Raw genomic sequence first — 22,504 nt, 5'->3', positions numbered from 1 at the left:
AAAAAGTTGAAAAAAAAAAAAAAAAAGACAAGCCCTACTAATGAAAGAATGTGATTGTAGCCAGCTCTTAAACAATTGGCTATAGCATGACTGTGTAAAGAAATGGACATTTAGCTAACAGAGTAAGTAAAACTTGGTATGTGCATAGCAGCTGCTTTTTGTGAAAGCTGTCTGGCTAGACCACAAAAGTGCAATGTGTAAAGTAAAAGATGTGACTAGATATAATAATTATGCAGTGATTAAGAGAGAAAAGCCATAACAAGTACTGCATCCAGTGAAATCTAGATTTAATAAAAAACTGCAAATGCACAGTAATAGATTTTATAGTTATACATTTACAGCTACTAAAAACATTATCAAGTGATTTCCCACAGAAAACAACTTTGTTTCTATGAGTCTGAAATGCTCTCCAAACTCCGTTTTCCTCCATTAAAACAATGAATCTTACAATTTTATTGTCATAACTTTTTATTTTGCTATAATTTCACATTGACAGAAAAATTTCAAGATTAGTACAAAGAACTTCTGTATACCATTTACCCGAGATCAGAAATTGTTTATTTTGCCCCATTTACTTTTTCTTTCTCTCTCATATGTATATACATATATATTTATATGTATTATTTTGGAACCATTTAAAAAAAATTTCGAGACATAATGCCCCATTACCTCTAAATATTCCATTGTGTATTGTCTAACATAACCACAACGATCAAAATCAGAAAATTTTGTTTTGATAAAATATTATATGATTTATAACTCATTCAAATTATTCAAGTGTCTTAGTAATAGCATTTGTATATATATATTTTTTCCCTAATCCAGGATGCAATTCGAATTGGGTTAATTGCTGCTAACATCATTCAATCTAGAAATGCCTTGGCCTTTCTTTGACTTTCTTAACCTTGTTATTTTCAATAGTGCAGGCCAGTTATTTTTTTGAATATTTCTTAAATTCAGTACGTCTGATTTTTACTTATGATTAGTTTCAGCACTGTTGACATACACTACTATAAAAGTCAAGTCTAGCAAATAGAGTACAATATTTATTTACAATATATTTAGGTAAAATTTATATATAATGAAGAAATTCTAAGCATGCAATGTGATGAGTTTCGACAAATGCATGCACTGTGCTGCTATCAAGATATACAACGTCTCCATCTCCACAAAAAGATCTCTTGAGCTATTTCTTAGTGAATTCCTCTGCTCCAGATACAGTCTAAGTACTGATCCTTTTTTCTGCCATAGATTAATTTTGCCTGTTCAAAAATTTCCCATGAATGCTACTACGTAGTATGCACACTTTTGTATCGAGATTTTGTATCCAGACTTTTTTGCTCAGCATGTCTGTGAGATTCATACATGTTGTTTTGTGTATCAATAAGGTGTTCCTTCCTGTTTGATGAGCAGTTGCCTATATGTGAATGTACAACAATGCATTTCTCCTTTATTTTTATGATGGATATTTGGGTTGTGTGCTAGTTTTGTATTGGTTGAGGTTCATGCAAAGTAACAGAACCAGTAGGAGATGTATGAAGAGATTTGTTACAGAAAAGTGGCTTACAAAATTGTGGGGGCTGGTTCCGTAGCTGTAGAGCTGTTATCTCTTTGCTTTGCTGCGCTGTGGTGAATTCTCCCCAGACCAAACCTCCCATTCTCCTTAGCACTGTCAGCTGAAAACCGCCTACTAAAGCCTCAGTAATGGTGGATACCCCTCCCCCCACCAAGCTCAATCTTTCCAGGTGGACTCCAGACTGCTAGGCTGGCAGTGAGGATTTCAAGCCAGTAGTTCTTAGCTTGCTGGGCTCCCTGGGAGTGGGACCTACTGAGCCAGATCACTTGGCTCCCTGGCTTCAGCCTCCTTTCCAGGGGAATGGATGGTTATCCTCTCTCTCTGGGGTTCTACGTGCAGCTGGGGTATGAGAAAACTAGCTTGGTGCCTGCCCAAACAGTCGCCCAATTCCGTGCTTGAAACCCAGGGCCTGGTGGTGTAGGCTCCTGCGGGAATCTCCTGATCTGTGGATTGCAAAAATCCATGGCAAAAGTGTAGTACCGGGGGCGGGTAGCACAGTCCCTCACCACTTCCCTTGGCTGGGGGAGGGAGGTCCTATGGGTCCTTGCACTTCCCAGGTGAAGGGATGCTCCACCCTGCTTCTGCTTGCTCTGCATGGATTGCACCCACTGTCTAACCAGTCCCAGTGATCTGAACTTGGTACCTCAGTTGGAAATGCAGAAATCACCTGCCTTCTGCGTTGGTCTCACTGAGAGCTGCAGACCAGAGCTATTTCTATTAATCCCTCATGGCCCCTCCCCAGCGACTCACACTTTCACATGGCTGGGAGGCCTCAGCAAACTTACAATTATGGCAGGAGGTAAAGGGGAAGCGCTCACGTCTTATAGGGTGGCAGAAGAGAGTGAGAGTGAGGAAGTACCACACTTTACAACCATCAGATCGCGTGAGAACTCACTCACTATCATGAGAACAGCATAGGGGAGACTGCCCCCATGATCCAATTGCCTCCCACCAGGTCCCTCCCTCAACAGGTGGGGATTAAAATTTAAGATGAGATTTGGGTGGGGACACAAAGGCAAACTATGCCAACTATGTATACAATTTTATCTTAAGAGGCACTGCTAAACTGTATTCCAGGAAGCTTGCATACATGCTCACTTTTACAAGGTCTGCTTGAAAATGAGAGTTACCCAATATTCTTCCCTGTTACCCATTGAATATTATCAACTTTTTAATTTTCCACTATAACAGGCAAAAATAGATAGCTTTTTAAGTTGCATTTTTATGATTATTATTGAGGTATATATTCTTTGATCACCTCAAAAAATAGTCTGCTTGATTTTTTTCTGATTGAATTTTGATATGGATTAATTTTATTAGTATATAATTTTTATAGATAAATATTATACGTGACAAATTATAAATATTTTAATATTTTTTCCTTTCTGTACCTTAGTCTTGTTTGTTTATATTTTGTGTGTGCGTGTGTGTGTATGTGTGTGTGTGTGTGTAAGCTTTTGAATGTTGCACAATAAATCTGTCGTTTTTCCCCTTCACTCCTTCTGAATGAAGGGGAAATCTATTCTATTTTGAAAAATACTTCCTAATCCAAAGTGAAAAATATTCTTCTCTAATTTACTCTAGAAAATGTACTTTTTCTTCTTTTTTTTTTTTCTTTTGAGACAGAGACTTTCTCTTCGCCCAGGCTGGAGTGTGGTGGTGAGATCTCAGCTCACCGCAACCTCCGCCTCCTGGATTCAAGTAATTCTCCTGCCTCAGCCTCCCTAGAAGCTGAGACTACAGGCACACACCACCACCTCCAGCTAATTTTTGTATAGAAAATTTTCTTCTTAACATTTCTTAAAACTTAAATCTTTATTTCATATGGGATTAATTTTTTGGTGTAAACATTTAGTTTCTTTCAAATTAGTAGTTGATTATTCTAGAACCAATTTTTCAATATGTAATAATTTACCCATTGATTTTGAAATGCTACACTTATTATACACACTTGAATCATTCTGTACATGGATTATTTTTCCTGTGCCAGGAATCTGGAATGCAAAGATCTCCAACTCATATTTGGAATAAAAATTATTGGTTATTTTAATTAACAGATTAATGTAGATCTAATTTAGGATTAATTTCTTCAGTTTAACACATTATTCATTTAGGTGATGACATTTTGTGAAAACTTGGGCATTCATAGAGGAAGAGCTAATGTCTGTGTGACACTGTGGGACCCTTGGGGCATTTTTTATGAACTCTGAAATATGATAGTTTTTTCGTATATATCTGTGCCTGTTTTGTTGCAAAATATTTGTTTCTAAGAATTTTATAGTTTTACTGTTATTGTGATTTGGAAATGCTTGTACATACTGTAGATAAAGAAATCTATTTATATCTATTTCTAAATGGTTGTACATACTGTATATAAAGAAGAGTTATTGCTTTATCTGTTTTTCTTGTATTCAATCACCTCATTAAAGGTGATATTATTATATTTTTCTATTTATTTCCCTTAGATTTACTTAAATATGATAGTTTTCCCCTTTTAAGCATTCATAACTTTATAAATACTTTTTTTTGTTGTTTTTTTTTTGAGATGGAGTCTCGCTCTGTCACCCAGGCTGGAGTGCAGTGGCGCCATCTCGGCTCACTGCAAGCTCTGCCTCCCGGGTTCACGCCATTCTCCTGCCTCAGCCTCCCGAGTATCTGGGACTACAGGCACCCGCCACCACACCCGGCTAATTTTTTTCTGTATTTTTAGTAGAGACGGGGTTTCACTGTGTTAGCCAGGATGGTCTGGATCTCCTGACCTCGTGATCTGCCCGCCTGGGCCTCCCAAAGTGCTGGGACTACAGGCGTGAGCCACCGCGCCCGGCCTATAAATACTTTTTAAAGCTTTATTAAATTGACAGAGTTCTTAAACAATACCATCCAATCCTCCTGCCATTCCATTCTAATTCTCTTCCTCTGGATCATGCTGCCTTCTGCAAGGGAGTGGAATACTGGCCTCATATTTTTCTTATTACTACAATCCATGTGGATTTGTTGCATGTAGAAATTATTTTATAGATATAATAAATTTTATTGTTTGAACAATGTTTTTCTGTTTATCTAGAGAAAGAATAGTAACTTTTGTTTACTTTAAATCCAATCAAACTGAGAAAGAGACAGAGAGAAGAAAGAAAGATTGATTTACTCGAACTCAGCATTAGAAACATCTTACTCACCTCAGACCTACAGAATCAAATTCTCAGGGCTGGAGGCCCAGCATCTGCAGTTGTAACCAAGTTTCCAGGTAATTCTGGCACACAGTGAAGCCGAAAACTCCTTCTGTAAATCCATAGGCACAACCGCAATTTTTAAAAGTTATATAATGATGTCAGGTTTTCAGTAAATATAAGAAGCAAGTGTGTTACCCATGATACTGTAGGGAATTGTATGTGACACTTGTAAAATTGTAAGATTCACTTACAAAAATGGACTCTAACAACTTCAAGAGACTATGATCTGACAGTAGTGTGGAAAGGAAAATAAGATCAGGAAAGCCAAAAAAGAGAGCAAAGGCAAAGCAGGAGTGAGGAGAGGCAGGGTGAACGAAAAGACTGGCTAGAAAGAGAGAAGACATATATTTGTAACACAGCTAACCTGTGCAAATGCAGTGCTGATCTTCTCTCAGATTACCTCCTGCGAGCCACCTCAGTAGGGGACGGACCGCAGGCTTACTTGCATCTTCTTCTGTTTTCAAGCTCACAAAGCCTCTCTATCATAAGTTTCTCCACATTTTAAAATATTTTATTATAATCCAACAATCATTGGCCTGATATAAACAGGACTGAGCATGTATTCTCCAGCATTAATTTGTAGTTTATGCAGAAGTGCCTATTATATACAGTAGGGTCCCCCTTGTCCACAATTTCACTTTCTGGTTCCTGTTACCTGGGGTATGATATGATATTTTGAGAGAGAGACCATGTTCAAATAACTTTTATTACAGAATATTGTTGTAATTGTTCTTTTTATTTTGGTTATTGTTGATAATCTCTCACTGTGCCTCATTTATACATTAAACTTTATCATAGGTATGTTTATATAGGAAAAAATGTAGTATATTTAGGGTTCAGTACTATTCGCGGTGTCAGGCTTTCACTGGGGAACTACTGCACATTAATACGGTGCTATTATCTCCTTGAGCACAGAGAGCAGGCTCCTTAGACGGCTGAGATAAATTGGCAAGCATTTGCTTCTGCAGCTGACTGCGTAAGTTCCGATCTATGCCCTGAGACCCTGATAAAGAATCCTTTCTGTCTGTTGAAAAGGCCTGGTGAGCTGGATAGAGTGACTCAGATCAAATCAAATTGGAAAAATAGCAAAAAAAAAAAAAAAACAAAAACCCCCCCACACACAAACAAAAAACCAGAGACAGACAGAATAATCATCAAGTTGACCAATAAAAAGAAAGCGAAATGCTGTACTGATGAACTCTACAGAAAGAGATTTGAGGGAAGCCAGGCTGTTCTCTTAGTAAAACAGCAATAACATATGAGATAGTTGCAAAATTTTTTTTTAAATTTAATCTACTGATTTTTTTTATTTTTCAGTAATAGTAATAGAATAAGAATCATACAACCTCTAATGGTGATTTAGCAGTTTTATGGAAAGCTAAAGATAAAACAATTCTAAAATAGAAATGAAGAGGGGGCCACTAAATTCAGTCTTCTTCCCAAGTGAGATCCCAGATAAGGAGGAACTGGATTAGCAAGCAAATAACAACCTCATCATTAGAGCTCATTTCATAGTCTCTGCAAGCCTGTAACTAAGCCCTGGAACAGATGAAAAAATTCTGAAGAGAGAAGCATGATACAGTTCATTATTTAGTGAAGAGAAGATTCTCTTTCTCTGTGTCTTTAGGAAAAAAATGACATATAGTTCAATGACCTCCATTCCCTAAATCAGAGTTTCTAGTCTGTGGTCCCTAGATCAACATCAGCATCACTTGGTAATTTCAAAATGTAAATCTCAGCTCTTCCCCAGGGCTATTGAATCAGAAACTCGGGGAAGTTTCAGCAATCTGTGCTAATAAGCCCTCCAGGTATTTCTGATGCTCGGGAAAGTTTGAGACCTACTTCCTTAAAGCGTGTGTATTTTCCATTTTAAAGTCTTTATCAAGAATCTGTGTGGTGGAAATTATCGTAGAAGTGGACTGGATGCATTCACGCTTCCATAGGCTTTCTGTTTCTTGGCTTATTTGGAACTATAAAGCTAAGGGGTAGATGGACACATTCCTAATACAAGAATGTTGGTATCTGCACAATGAGGTCCCAGGAGACTTCTTTTTTTTTTTTCTTTTTTTTTTTTGAGATGGAGTCTCGCTCTGTCGCCCAGGCTGGAGTGCAGTGGCGCAATCTCGGCTCACTGCAAGCTCCGCCTCCCGGGTTCACGCCATTCTCCTGCCTCAGCCTCTCCAAGTAGCTGGGACTACAGGCGCCCGCCACCACGCCCGGCTAATTTTTTTGTATTTTTAGTAGAGACGGGGTTATCACCGTGGTCTCGATCTCCTGACCTCGTGATCCGCCCGCCTCGGCCTCCCAAAGTGCTGGGATTACAAGCGTGAGCCACCGCGCCCGGCCACCAGGAGACTTCTTAACACATTAAAATAAATGGTATGAGAAGTGAGAGGGAGTTACAGCATTAACTATTGTCCTGTTTTCCACGATGAAAAGATCTTCCAGGACTTTTCTCAGGGGATCATCCTCTACATTGAGAAGTGGCACAAGGAGGAGATAATTTTAATCTGACTCATAGCAAAGTGACATGAACTCAAAGAGGGCTGTAGCCTACTGGTTGACTTTATGATTGGAAATTAGTTTATGAATTAATTTTTTGCCATAGTGACATTGGATATATTCATCTGCGCCTTTCTTACTTATAACTTCTAATTTCTTTCTTAATTTCCTGACTATTAAAAGTTTGGTATTTCTGAGAATTTTCCTTCTCTTTCCTCCAGCTCCCCAATGATATCCAATAAATATTCCAGTTCATATAAAAGAAAGTAATTTTTGCACTTAATCAGTGCAATTTAACTTAACATCCTTTTTAAATTGAGATAGATTCCATATACCATCAAATTATTCTCCTAAAGTATATGAGTCAGTGGATTTTACTATATTTACAAAGCTGTACAACCATCACCACTAATTCTAGACCTAGCAAATGCAGTAGTCTTCCCTGCTTCATGCCTGTGAAATGTGTTGCTTTTCCTTAGTGTCCTCATGAGGGAGCCTTAGAGAGTGGAGAAAGTCTCGGTTCATCATGATAGCACCTCGGCGGTGAACTCACGTGAACAGGTGAGTAAATCTGAAAAGCACAACATACTGGCTAGACGACAGCTTAAGTTATATTTTCTTCTTAATTCCTGGGGTAGCTGAGCATAGAAATTTCAGTTTAGTTACACAAACTGTAGCATGATTTTTTACTCCTCTTTTAATATCAATTATCAAATATTTAGAAAAATGGAAGAAATAATAATCTACACTTCACAGAAACTAGGATAAAAATTAAAAGGCCCTTATTCCCCTCTTTTTCCAGATGTTAGCTATCATAACCCCTAAGGAACTATTAAAAGGCTATGACCTAGGCTGACTAAATTTATAGAAGCAACAAAAAGAAGCCCAACGTATGCATAAATACCAGCTTTGGTGGGTGGGAGTAAGATAGTGGGGGATAAGAGAGCCCCAGAATAGCAGATACTAAAATAACCATGGGCTATCAAGCAAAAGGGCCACCAAGAAGCAAGGGCGCCTTGGGAAGGGAAGTGTCCTGGGGTACAAGAGTAGGGTCTGCAGGATAAGGAAGGGAGCGCAGCTATCTCTCCCCTCTTCCTGCTGCCTGATTACCCCACATCCCTCTAGAAATTGGTGCTGTGGATCCAGGCTTCCATGTGTTTGCATTCAGATCTGTGATCTTGCCAAGTCTAATCTGACCAAATTATTGGCAGCTTTGCATCCTACACAAGTGATTGGGGACCTCTTCTCTGAATCCAGAGATGAAGTGAGCCACTTGGAAGAATCCTGCAAAGATAGTAAAACTTCTGAGCATTTATTTCCCCAATCCTCTTGGAGACTATTCAGCTAGATACTGTGCAATACATCCACCTGGGAGGCTGCAGCAGAGGAGAGATCCACATTGATAAAACACACAGAAAGAGGATTTTGATGTCAATATAAGGGAACCTGGAGAGCTGTAAACCACGGCAGACTGTACTGTTTAGCTTCTGAGGCATAAGAGCCATTACTTCAAGTTGCTTGTTCAATACACTGAGCTACAGGGTCACCCCAGACTTCAGGAAGAGCCAGGACACTCAGAATCTAGACTCTTACTCTAAAACTAGGAACTCCAGGGGCTGCTGTGTGAGAGCTGCTTGAGAACTGTGTGTCATGTTCTGGGCTTTTCTCTTGCAGGGATTGCAAGGCCAGGACCCTGAAATTTGCCCAACTCGGAGACCCTGAGGATGCCCCAGGGACCTGGGTCCTTCTTCCTCAAAACAGAAGGGAGTTTCAAATGAGATTGGACCATGACAACAGTGACTATCATTATCTAGATGACAGTAGGTTTAAGGAAAATATTCACTTACTGGTTCTCAAACTTGATGAAAGAGAAAGCATGAATTACAGACTCAGTATTTAAAAATCAAATGCATTATTCAGAATCAAATATAAAAGCCAGATGCCATGAATTACTCCCAAATTCACATTTTTTTTGAGATATGATTGATTAAAGTTCCATTTGAGGATGCATTTTCCTAAGTGACTTTTGGTTTAGGAGTCTTCTTCAGATAATCTTTTTCTAAGAACCAACTGAAAGGAATTTATTTGTTATCCAAGAATTGTCATTACTGTTTCTTCATTTCAGCACTCGTTTATTTATTCACAGGTCGCATGCTCTCTGACCTGTCCTGGTTGGTGGGAGGGATGGAGCCTGGCTTCCTGTGTAGGGTGCCCAAGGACTGGCTGTGGAGGCTGCTGGGACTAAATGCTTTCTCCCCACTTTTTTCCGTGGACTGACTTCTGTATCCCAAATGATTGACATATTTATTATTGACCCTCTCTGACAAAAGACAAAGAATTATGGATCTACATTTTTCTCTCTCAATCTCAGGAGCCAATATATTCATTGTAAAAGCTCAATTTTCATTTGAAAGAAAAACAATTGGCTCTAGAAAATTTTTTTCCATATAAGTCTAAATTCTAAAAATTTGACTTATTAAAAACAAGAAAGATGTTGTGTTATTATATACATATATGTTTTTGTCCTTAGTTCCGAGCTTATAACTCCCCTAGCTCTTGTTAAAATCTTTTTGTTATTATATTGGGTGTGCTAGTTCGCAGGAGCAGACCTCAGGAAACTGAACCTCTCTACTGCCTTCTTTCTCCTACCCTAAGGCAGGACTTTAATCTTCTCTCACTTTTCTGATTATAGATCTTAAGAAATTTCCCTGAGAGGGCTCCGCCCTGTACCCTATACTTGGGGAAGGAATGCTGATGTCACAAAGCTTCCATAAAAATCCAAAAGGACTGGGTCCAGAGGGCTTTTGGAGAGCTGGACATGTGGAGGCCGACAGGAAGGTGAAGAAGCCATCCGCGTGCTGTGAGGGTGGCACACCCCAACTCCATGGGGACAGAGGGTCCTGCATTTAGGACCCTTCCAGACCTCACCTCATCCACACACTGTGAGGGTGTTGCACACCAACTCCACGGGGACAGAAGGTCCTGCATTTAGGACCCTTCCAGACCTCACACCTATGTATCTCTTCATCTGGCTGATTACTTATATCCTTTCAAAGACCCTTCTTAGTAAACTGGTAAACGTTAAATGTTTCTCTGAGTTCTGTGAGCCACTCTAGCAAATTAATCAACCCCAAAGAGGGCGAATGGTGACCTCAACTTGAAGCCAGTTGGTCACAAGTTTCAGAGGCCCAAACTTACAACTAGGAGGAAGAAAGGAACAGTCTTGGGGACTGAGCCTTCAACTTGCAGGATGGGACACTCTCTCTAGGTGGACAGTGTTGGAATTGAATTGGGGGACACCCAGCCACTTGGCGGTGGGCGAGAATCTGCACACATTTGGTCACAGAAGTCTCCTGGGGTGAATGTTGTGTGGTGAGAGTGGAGGAGAAACACAGTTTGAGGGTTGTTTTTCTGATACAAAATGAAAATATAATTTAAATACATCTGGAAAATAGATATGTCTTTATTAACACCGTTCTCAATTTGTCAAATTTCCAATGAAAGAAAGGTCTATTTTGTGAATTTAAGGATTTAAAGCCAGGCAATAATAGATTTAAATACAAAAGTGTAGAGGTGTCATTATTATACATTTTCTTCCTAAGTGAGTATGATGAACTTTATCGGTTGAAAGATCGCTGCTGAGAGTCAACGGCACTGAGTCATATTTTAACCTTTAGAATATGACAGAATAAACCATTAGCTGTAACCTTATTCATATTGTTTCTGTGGTTGTCAGAGTCTGCCACAGAGTCCCAGCACCTCCCTTCGTCATTCCAAAACATCACATTTAGTCTTAATTTCTACTGCCACTTCATCTGAGATAGGACTCTTTTGTCTGTGCTAACACTGACAGGTTTTCAAACTGTCTTTTTAAACATTAGACTTTGTATTTGTAAGGCCCCTTTCCACTGCTAGAGCCACTGGAATTGCACTTTGAAGTTTGCATATAACCCTTTATTAGTCTTAATATGTGAGGATCCTAAATATACACTAAGACATAAAGAATTTCTTCCATTCAGACAATACCCTCAATCCTGTGAAGCAGGGAGTGAACCCAGACATGAAGCAGGGAGGAGGAAGTAGCTGGATGGTCAGATGGAGCCATTCCTCCATGAGGTGTTCAAAATGATTTGTTATACCTCCAGTGAATTTATAGGAATCCTTGCTGATTGAAGTAATAAACTTTGTCAATGATATAAAAAAGAAATTTTGGAAAAACAGGCTGAATGTCAGATGCAGACACAATACCACCATTGATTATGATGTTAAATTATATGGGGGTTGTCACACATGTCAAGGGACCACTGGTCTTCATCCACTGTTAAAAGTCACCCTAATGGATAGTCTTTTTGGCATGCAAAGTGGTTCAGGATGTTTGACAAACAGAGAGCCAAATCATGAGTGAACTCCCATTCACAATTGCTTCAAAGAGAATAAAATACCTAGGAATCCAACTTACAAGGGATGTGAAGGACCTCTTCAAGGAGAACTACAAACCACTGCTCAATGAAATAAAAGAGGATACAAACAAATGGAAGAACATTCCATGCTCATGGGTTGGAAGAATCAATATCGTGAAAATGGCCATACTGCCCAAGGTAATTTATAGATTCAATGCCATCCCCATGAAGCTACCAATGACTTTCTTCACAGAATTGGAAAAAACTACTTTAAAGTTCATATGGAACCAAAAAAGAGCCCGCATTGCCAAGTCAATCCTAAGCCAAAAGAACAAAGCTGGAGGCATCACGCTACCTGACTTCAAACTATACTACAAGGCTACAGTAACCAAAACAGCATGGTACTGGTACCACAACAGAGACATAGATCAATGGAACAGAACAGAGCCCTCAGAAATGATGCCACATATCTACAACTATCTGATCTTTGACAAACCTGACAAAAACAAGAAATGGGGAAAGGATTCCCTATTTAATAAATGGTGCTGGGAAAACTGGCTAGCCATATGTAGAAAGCTGAAACTGGATCCCTTCCTGACACCTTATACAAAAGTTAATTCAAGATGGATTAAAGACTTAAATGTTAGACCTAAAACATTAAAATCCTACAAGAAAACCTAGGCAATACCATTCAGGACATAGGCGTGGGCAGGATGTTTGTATTGGCTATTTGTCTTAGAACTAAGCAGATTTTCCACAAGGCTGGTCTAAGAGTTAGGGTGTGTAGTATGAACAGTGTAAGAAAATTTATTGGATACTATTTTGCACTGTTTCACTCCATACTGAATTTGTTATGTCAGAGGCTTTCACTCTTGATTTTTTTCCTGAGTTTTAAAATCCATAAAGTGTGAGAAAAGAACAAAATCTTTTTGTAGTCTACAACTGCTAACAAACTAATCTCAGAAATCCCTTTGAATACCAACATAAGTGTGACCTACATCAATGTATATGGACTCAGGGTCTAATTCAGCTCAGGGATGTACCTGTGTTGGATACTGAATGGATATTGCATCTCTGTGAAACCTGCTCTGGCATCACGGTGTCTTAACATTAATCACAAAAAAAGTTATTTTGATTTTCTGCTGAGCTTTGGTTAATTTTACTGACAATAGATGCATTACAAAAGAAAGGAGCTCTTTGAAAAACTGAAAATTTAATAGGAAATTTTATTAAATACATCATTTTGATTTGCAACCTTATTATAAAATTTGAAAAGTTCATATTCTACGTTTGAATTGTCCATATGTTTCCTTAATAAGCTGCAATAAAAATAGAATATAAAAAGTATGCAGCTTCTCATCACTTTTATCTTTAATTTAATTAGACTTCTCTGGCTTGGTAAATCATACAAACCCATTAATATTGATCCTAGCATGTGTGGTTTTTTCCTAGCTTTTTGTTGAATTCTATTATTTTTAAAATATGCTTTCTTATTAATTATCAAAAACTACTTACATGTCTCTTTTCATTCTAGTTTACTCATATTGTTTTATAACAAGAAAAGAGAAGAAATTTGTCGATATTAGAGGGAAGTTTTGTTTAGGTTAAACAGGGGGTAATTCGAATTGAAGATAAAATATATACCCACTCTAGATATGGAGTTCTGACCTCCTCTGATTAGTAGTTGGGACTGAGGTGGAGTTGAGGTAGGGACTGTAATTCCACAGTTCTTTGATAGACCTTGACCTGCAATGGGTGAGATAAAGGAAATGCGGTCTTCTTGCAGTTCAGGAAGCCTGACTCCTATTCATGCGCATAACTCCATCTAGAACAGAAGCAGTGTTGTTTGTTTATTTTGGATTCAGGTTTCTCAGTGTATTTTCTGAATAAATAATGCAATTAATTAGTTCTAATTTTCAGAATTTTCCTATTTGCTTTAAAAAATATTTGTGCATGTGTGTGTGTGTATATATATATATATATACAATTCTTTGGGTTTAGGGAATTTATTTTCTTGTATACTTATATATAATATAAATTGGTCTTACTTTATATTTGGAAACTGCATAAATTGAGGTAGTTGCTTGTCACAAAAACTGTTCTTGTTTTCTTTAACCTGAACTGGAAATTCAAAAGCTTATTAAAATATTAAGGCAACTAGTGTTCTCAAAGTAAATTTTCCCTACTCAGATTTTAGTCAAACGACAATATGCCCATAATGAGTTAAATTTGTGCTTTAAGAAAAAGAAAAGCAATCGTGCTGAGGAATCCTAGTTGGCCCAGGAGGTTAGAAAATGGATGTTGATTCTCCCTCTACAAGTCATCAATTTGATTCGGTCCAGGTTGGCAGTTTCTCAGAACATCTGTCGTTTGATTGCTCTTTAGTGGTCAGTAAACAAGAAAATCCAGATGTTCTTAATTTAGTAGAGATCCATCATCTAAAACGCCCCAAAGTCCTGTACACTTCTATGTGCCTAAAGGTCACATTGAAAGGGACTAGGGATCTCTGTGAATCCTTTCTCCCAGGCAGTACTGCTAAGCGGTGGACATGCTGTCCTAGTGCCTCCCTCACATGGCCAGCGGAGAAGGGCTTTGCCCTACCTCTCAGACTGCAGCCCTCAGCCACTCCTTGGAGGTGAGGAGCACCATTCACCTGAGCAGCTCCCTGCCCTGCTGGAGAGCAGAGGAGCAGTGTCTGAGAAATAAATCTGCCTTCAGTCATACGGTTTTACCAATCTGACCACACGTTAAGTGTTTTTCTGTGTTGTCTTCTTCCAAGCAAATGCTTTCTCGTTAGTTTTTTTTTTAATTTAATGTAATCTCATCCAGAGGAGGAGGTTGTTTTGTGATCACCCTGTGTAAGCCATATCAGCCTCCCTCCCTAAAATGTGGTTCAGATGTCAAGACTGAAAATGCTACGCATGCGATAAGAGAGAATGCAAAGATTTATTACAATATTAATGCTTTCTGGGGAGAGCATCATTTTGTAAAGGGATGGCTTAGCCACGGTCGCTCATGCCAACATCCACAATACATAGTTACAAAGGTGTAAATATGATAAATCATGTTGACTTGGGGTTTGGCCTGTAGACATATTGATTTTTATAGGAATATTTATATACAAATTTTTCAAAATTTAAATCTGTAAAAGCCAATTATTCTTATCACTGCAGTGCAGGTGTATGTGGCTGGGAGATATTCTGGAAAAGGGTCTGGGAAAGGATGGTCATGTTGGATGACTGGGACAATTAACCAAGTATAGGAGGGGATACTGAATACTGATATTATTTTGCTATTAGTATTTTGGCTACACATACTGTAGTTCTATTTATCAGAGTAACAGGGAGCTTATTGGAGGCACTGACGAACACTGTGGGCATTTTTCCATATGCAGTTCATGTTAGAGTTTGGGTGAAGTCCCTGGTTAAAGAAAAGAGGTACCTGGGAAGTTCTGCCTGTAAGTTAGAGTCGCAGCAGTAAGTGGAAAATAAACGTCCAAGTGGGTCACGGCTGTACCCTGTAGCCATGAGGATGGAGGCTAAAGGTCCAGCTCAGGCCATTGCAGCTAAAGAGGTATGCTCTAAATTTACCCAAGAACTCTGACTTTCTCATAGACAGAACTAAAAGTACACCATAGAGTTGACAGATCTTCGAGGGGAAGATGTGTGTCCAAAATGCCAAGCTCAGATAGGAAAGAGACCTCCTGTGTTCTAGAGACAGCCCTAGATCCTCCCCAGCCATGGCGTTCAGATGGGCAGACACAGGCTGTTCAGCAGTGTCCAGAGATGGCTTCAAACTTGCTGTCATTTATCTATGCTCTGATCAAGGGCACGGGTTATAAAATTGTTGTAAAACCAGTCTAGTTGGGAAAGACATAGAATGCACCCTTCTCCCCATCTCAGTGGTCCCCTGCCTGCCAGTGCCCACGACTCTCGTGGAGCTGCTTTGCCCCTTTTCTTCCTGTGCTTTAGCCTTTATGGTATGCCACCAGGCATATCTACGTGTGTGTGCATGTGTGAGTGTGCACCTGAAGGCTGGATCATTCTCATAATTTATTTTTAATTATTAAAATGTGTGCATACAATCATTACACGTATTTTTATTACTTGTATTAATTTAAAATATATTCTAATATTTAAAGTTCATTTTAAATTTTGTTTTGTTTTATGTATATTAAAATTCACCTTAATATTAAAATTTGCTTTTAATATTTAAAATTATTATATTGCCCAACCTTTAAAGAGTTCAGTAATTCACTACGACATATGCCCCATTCCTTCTCCCTAAAGGAAAATATATTCAACTTTTTTCGTTGATTATTTTGGCATTTATTTCCACATCATTAATAATTATGTTTATACTGTTGCTTCTCAATTTTTCACTTTGAGCTGTAATCTGTTTACTCCCTACAATTAAAGGTGGGAAGTTACCTCTCTCGTATGAATCTTTCTTCCCTGACCTCTTCTTTTTTCCAATTCTCCTTTCTTTAATCTTCCAAATATACTTGCATCATAATTTTGTTTAGATCAATATTTAATATTTGCCTTATTACTATATACATGTTCTTCATCTGTGTCTGCATAGTTTATTATAATGAGTTTATCTTTCTTACTGGTATTCCTCTGTCACTGTTTCAGCGCCAGCCTCTCCTTCTTTTGTCTCAGGATGCTCCATCACACCCTCACTCTCACCGCCTGGTGTGAATTCCTCCCAGCCTTCTGGCTGCTCTGAGCTGTCTGGAAGGATTTCTCTCTAGGCCCGCTGGCCGCCCCCCAACCGCAGACCCCAGCTTCACTATCATCTTGGGAATCCTTTTATCTCTTTTTAATGGTGGATGTCAAATTTCCTGAATTTCCTTATCTTTTATTTCTTTCTTTCTTTCCTGGATTATTCCTTGGATTTTATTGGTCATGTTTTCTAGCAGCTTCCTGAGATAGGGTGCACAGGTTGTAAAATTTTTGAGAACATGTATGTTTGAAGTGTCTTTTTTCTACCCTTGCATTTTATTTGTAGTTTGACTTGCTTTAGAATTCTAAGGTGGAAATCATTTTTTTTTTTTTTAGAGACAGGGTCTCCCTCTGCTGCCAGACTAAAGTTCAGTGCTGTGATCATAGCTCACTGCAGCCTCAAAATGCTGGGCTCAAGTGATGCTCCCACCTCAGGCTCCCAAGTAGCTTGGACTACACATATGAATCACCACGCTCTACAGTTTTTGTAGAGATGGGGGTCTCACTATGTTGCCTCGGCTGGTCTTGATCTCCTGGCCTCAAGTAATCCTTCCACCTCGGCCTTCCACAGTGCTAAGCCACCGCGCTTGGCCTCAATCCTTTATATAAAACCTGTTTTCCTCTTAGGAAGCTTGCTGCATTTTCTGCTTGTTATATTCAGTGTTCCGAAAATTTATGATGCTGTCCCTTGGTATGGCTCTAGGTTTCATCCATTATGCTCAGCAACCAGTGATGCCTTTAAATCTGGAAACCCACATTTCCCAAGTCCAACCTTATTTTTTTTTTAAGTGTTTTACTGACAATTTTCTCCTCTTGTTTTCTTCGTTCCTTCAGTCATCTTTAATTGAGAATCTGTAATCTTTGTATTATAATAAAATGTTTAGACTTTTTTTGTTAATACCTTTAGAACTGGTTAATTTATTTTAGCTATAATATGGTATTATAATGTATGAACAGATCTTAATTGAATAATACATTCATAGACATTTAGATTGTTTCCCTTTTGAGATTTTATAAATAATATTTTAGTGAATGTCTTTGTGAGTGCATTTTTGTGCCTGTGTACAGAATTTATGTTCTGTAGAGAATGGCTAGAGGAAAATGTACATTTAAACTTTACCAGACATTTTTACATGTTAAGTTTACATTCCTACTTATGATCACTGAAAAACATTTCTCTGCATCCTCATCAATGCTTGATACAATTATACCTTTAAAATGTTGCCAACATGATGGATAAAGAATTGTTACTCAATTGAATTTGCAACTATAAAAGTTGGAGATACTTGCATATGTATTAATTCAACATGAAAGTTTCCTCTTCTATGAATAGCTGATTCATATCATTTGCCCATAAATTCTAAACTAAATTGAATTTCTAGATATGACAAAAAGCATACCTCAAAATGTAAAAGCAATGCAAAATCTGAATTACATAGAAAATACTTGATTTTTGCTTAATAGGATTCCATAACAAATAGGAAAATATATAAATTTGAAGGATACATCTAAATGAAATTTATTCATAATTTTTATATTACTTTGTTATTTCAAATAAGGAGACCATTCCTTTTTAAAAATTAAAATAGAAAATGAGCTATGAGCACTGATTTGCTTTTTATATATTAATCTTGTTGGCTGTTTTCATCATTTATGGACCATCACTAATGTGCCTTATTTGTAAGCTGATTCATTTTTTGAAGTTACAAACAAAAATATATATTAAATGTTTTTCTATGTCCAAAATAGAAGACAAATTAACTATAATCCTGAAAATGGATATAATCAATATTAATATTTTATATATATTTCTCTCCTCTTTTTATGCCTATATAAAAGTTACATATTTTAAATGTGAATACTTTGTGCAATTCACATTTTTTTCAGTCAATATCACATGAAGAACATTTCCTTCTACATTATCAAACATTATTTTGCAACAGTATTTTAAATGGCTGCATAGCATTCTGTTACATGGATATACAACAGTTTATTAAAGCAGTTTCTCACTTTTCTATTGAAAACTTTAGCGTGGTAATGTTAAAAGTTCCTGATGAATGCCTAATACAGAGTATATTTTTACTCCTACTTTCTCCCATAACATTATCTGAATATCACTTTTATTTCCCATTCTAAAATTATTACAATAATTCTATGCTTCATTTGTTAAAGACAGCATACACGTGCACACACGTGCATACACACACAGGCACTTTCCATGTCTTTTGGCAGAGAGATTGATATCCTGGTAAATGGAATCAAGTTTGGTGCCATAGGAAATTAGTGACCTTGCGTGCTTTGTTAGACCAATTCTGTGATCCATCAGGAAAGTGTTAACCTAGCTTAGTTCCCTTGCATGGTTATCTTAAAATAAATTGATATTGATACTGATGTCCAGTTGCACGGGGTGGTGTCTTAATTAATTCACTGAACTTATCAGCACATCACAGGAATTTCAGATTAACACTCCTGATTTACATGATTAAAAGTGCCACCATTAGCAGAGCAAGGAAATGAAACACTTGCTTCCTAAGGAGTCGCTGAGATGATCATTGAAATATCTGAGTACCGTATTTCACTGAATCACAAATATGTATTTTCATCCAATTTTAACATGAAAAATGTGAATGACCTTACAGTCAACTGTGTCTTAAAATATAGCTGGTGGCAGTTTTACTTTCTTAGTGGTATGCACATTATAGCACAGCTTGTATTTGGTGGCTTCCATTCTTGGACCCACAATCTACCAATGATGTGATAGATATCTCTGGCATGGCTCCCAGCATCCCCACATTCTCGTGGTTAAACACTGAGCAGTCCACTCCCCTTGAGCTTGGGCTGGAGCCAGTACACAGAGTACCGCAAAAGGGATGGAATGCCGTTATGAAATCAGGTTATAAAAGACTGTGAGCTCTGTCTAGCTAGCAACCACTCTATGACCCTTCTTTCTGGCTTGTTCTGATGCGCAGGACCATCCGATAAGGTACTGAGGATGGCTTCTGACCTGGAGGCATCAAGGACCTGAAGGCAGTAACTATTTCAGAGGACAGCCACATCTTTCAAATTACAAACATCTAAAATGTTCATTAACTGTTGAGTGGATATATAAATTCTGACGTTTTATACAATGGCATACCCTACATCAATGAAGATGAGTGAATTACTTCTGCATAAAACAATATACATGCATCTAACCAATATGACACTGAGTGAAAAAAGACATCCATAGAAGAGCACAGCTTACCATTCAGGAGGTGAATAGGCTGAAAGAATCCATGGTGTTACAGACACTTCTCAAAAGAAGACATTTATGCAGCCAAAAAACACATGAAGAAATGCTCATCATCACTGGCCATCAGAGAAATGCAAATCAAAACCACAGTGAGATACCATCTCACACCAGTTAGAATGGCCATCATTAAAAAAGCAGGAAACAACAGGTGCTGGAGAGGATGTGGAGAAATAGGAACACTTTTACACTGTTGGTGGGACTGTAAGCTAGTTCAACCATTGTGGAAGTCAGTGTGGCGATTCCTCAGGGATCTCGAACTAGAAATACCATTTGACCCAGCCATCCCATTACTGGGTATATACCCAAAGGACTATAAATCATGCTGCTATAAAGACACATGCACATGTATGTTTATTGCGGCACTATTCACAATAGCAAAGAGTTGGAACCAACCCAAATGTCCAACAACAATAGACTGGATTAAGAAAATGTGGCACATATACACCATGGAATACTATGCAGCCATAAAAAATGATGAGTTCGTGTCCTTTGTAGGGACATGGATGAAACTGGAAACCATCATTCTCAGTAAACTATCGCAAGGACAAAAAACCAAACACCGCATGTTCTCACTCATAGGTGGGAATTGAACAATGAGAACTCATGGACACAGGAAGGGGAACATCACACTCCGGGGACTGTTGTGGGGTGGGGGGAGGGGGGAGGGACAGCATTAGGAGATATACCTAATGCTAAATGACGAATTAATGGGTGCAGGAAATCAACATGGCACATGGATACATATGTAACAAACCTGCACATTGTGCACATGTACCCTAAAACCTAATGTATAATTAAAAAAAAAAAAAAGAGAATCCATGGTGTTAGAAGCTGAGACATTAACTCAAGGATGAGAAAAGTAATAATAGAAATTGGGAACTGATGATGAGGGTTTTTTGGTTAGATAAAATTCTGGTAATATTCTATTACTTTTCATCTGAGTGATGGTTATCAAATTGTGTTTATTTTTTGATAATTTAGAAAGTGGCACACTTATGATTTGTGTAAATTGTCTATGCAATTTTTATGTCATGATCTTTTTGTCACTGTGGCCGGGTGAGAGCTGGAGTGTCATGCACCAATTTTTTTTTTTTTTTCTCATTTTGCTTGAGGTTCTGGGATACATGTGCTGAACGTGCAGGTTTGTTACATAGGTATACATGTACCATGGTGGTTTGCTGCACCTATCAACCTGCCATCTAGGTTTTAAGCCCCACATGCATTAGCTATTTGTCCAAATGCTTTCCCTCCCTTTGCTCCCCACTCCCCGACAGGCCCTGGTGTGTGATGTTCCCCTCCCTGTGTCCATGTGTTCTCATTGTTCAACTCCCACTTATGAGTGAGAACATGTGGTATTTGGTTTTCTGTTCCTATGTTAGTTTGCTGAGGATGATGGTTTCCAGATTAATCCATGTCCCTGCAAAGGACATGAACTCATTCTTTTTTATGGCTGCATAGTATTCCATGGTGTATATGTCATGAACCAATTCTTAAATATTTTGAAGCCTTCTGGCCAGACAGTGCTAATCTTAAGTCTCTGGCTAACTGCATGAGGGCTAAGAATTGGGGACATGAGTGTGACCAAAATAGAGAACCAGAAATAAGCAAAGTGTGGGAATATCTATTATATTAAGCTATTTCCTAAGGTGACATAGCTGTTAAGTGGAAGAGTCAGAACTGTAGCCTGAGAGTTGAATTCTAGAATCTATTCAGCTAACACACAGTAGACTGCCTAAGAGAAAAAGTGGCTTGTTGAAAACTTATATAGTCATAGATTATGGTACTCAAATTCAGGTACCCGATGTTAATTTAGTGTTCCTTTAATTATATTAGATACTTTTCAATTTTTATTAGTCAATTTATACACTAAACATTTTAAGAAACTATTTTATATCAGGTAACATATACTAATCTTGGAGATTCAAAATGTTTAGGAAAAAATCCCTCCCTCAGTGACTTCATGGTTAAGAAAAGCTTATGGATACAAAATCAAATTAACTTAAATCTGACACATATTTACTAGGGCCAGCAACTGGCAAAAGGTGATCTAAGCAGTAGACATTCAAAGATGAGTGAGACATAGAGCATGACCACAACAACCTCAGTGTTTAGTGGAAGAGATGGGAACATTTTGAAAAATAGCTGAGGTCAGTGCAATATAACATGAAACATGTCAGAGACTGAGAGCTGGGTGAGCCCAGCTGGCCACGTAAGGCATCAAAGAGATGGCGAGATTTTATCTGGGCTTGTAAATAGAAATGAAATTTGTTAGGAAGATATGGAAATACTCGAAGAAGAAAAAGCTGATTGTGGAAAATGTCTGGTGTCAGGGAATTGCCTGTCATGGCTTGGAAGTGAAGGAGTGGCCAGTGTGAGTGGTCTCAGCTTGCAGGAGACAGGGCTTTGCTAACAGCCTCATGCCCAGCTAGAGAGCATTCAGTAGTCAGAGGATAAATGAAGTTACCATAAACTTGAGCTAGAAGGAAATGGTTCAAGAGAGAATTCAGAAACACATTCCATTGCTGGGGTGACAAAGCGGACTCAGGGATGATACAAGGTTCAATGTTGAACAAGTGGGTACTACTCACAGAGATAAAGAAGAAAATGGTTGTAGAAATTGCTACTGCTTTGGATTATGATACTTTGGACACATTCAGTCTAAGTTGCCTGTGAAATATTTTGGGAGAAGAGTCCAATACATTTCAGCTAAGTAATATTTGTATATTCTTACATCCTTACCTTTCTATATTATCAAATGCTCTTTGCTCTTTCACTAC

The 22,504-nt window shown here is 38.2% G+C and overlaps 1 long non-coding RNA gene across 2 annotated transcripts in view; it reads left to right on the top strand.

Moving 5' to 3' along the window:
- Positions 1-13,804, top strand: part of LOC129464689 (uncharacterized) — a 44,339-nt gene extending 30,535 nt beyond the window's left edge. The window contains exons 4-7 of one of the 2 annotated variants that reach the window (XR_008651668.2): positions 4,691-4,820; positions 7,788-7,869; positions 8,983-9,128; positions 10,001-13,804. This is a non-coding gene — a long non-coding RNA (uncharacterized lncRNA). The remainder of the gene's footprint in view (positions 1-4,690; positions 4,821-7,787; positions 7,870-8,982; positions 9,129-10,000) is intronic. The other variant, XR_010116380.1, reaches the window with a different exon arrangement.
- The last annotated feature ends 8,700 nt before the right edge of the window (positions 13,805-22,504 follow it).

This window comes from Symphalangus syndactylus, chromosome 16, assembly GCF_028878055.3.
Source record: "Symphalangus syndactylus isolate Jambi chromosome 16, NHGRI_mSymSyn1-v2.1_pri, whole genome shotgun sequence".
Classification (NCBI taxonomy): Eukaryota; Metazoa; Chordata; class Mammalia; order Primates; family Hylobatidae; genus Symphalangus; species Symphalangus syndactylus.
Note: the sequence above shows the minus strand (reverse complement) of the source record. Positions and strands in the feature narration are given on the sequence as shown.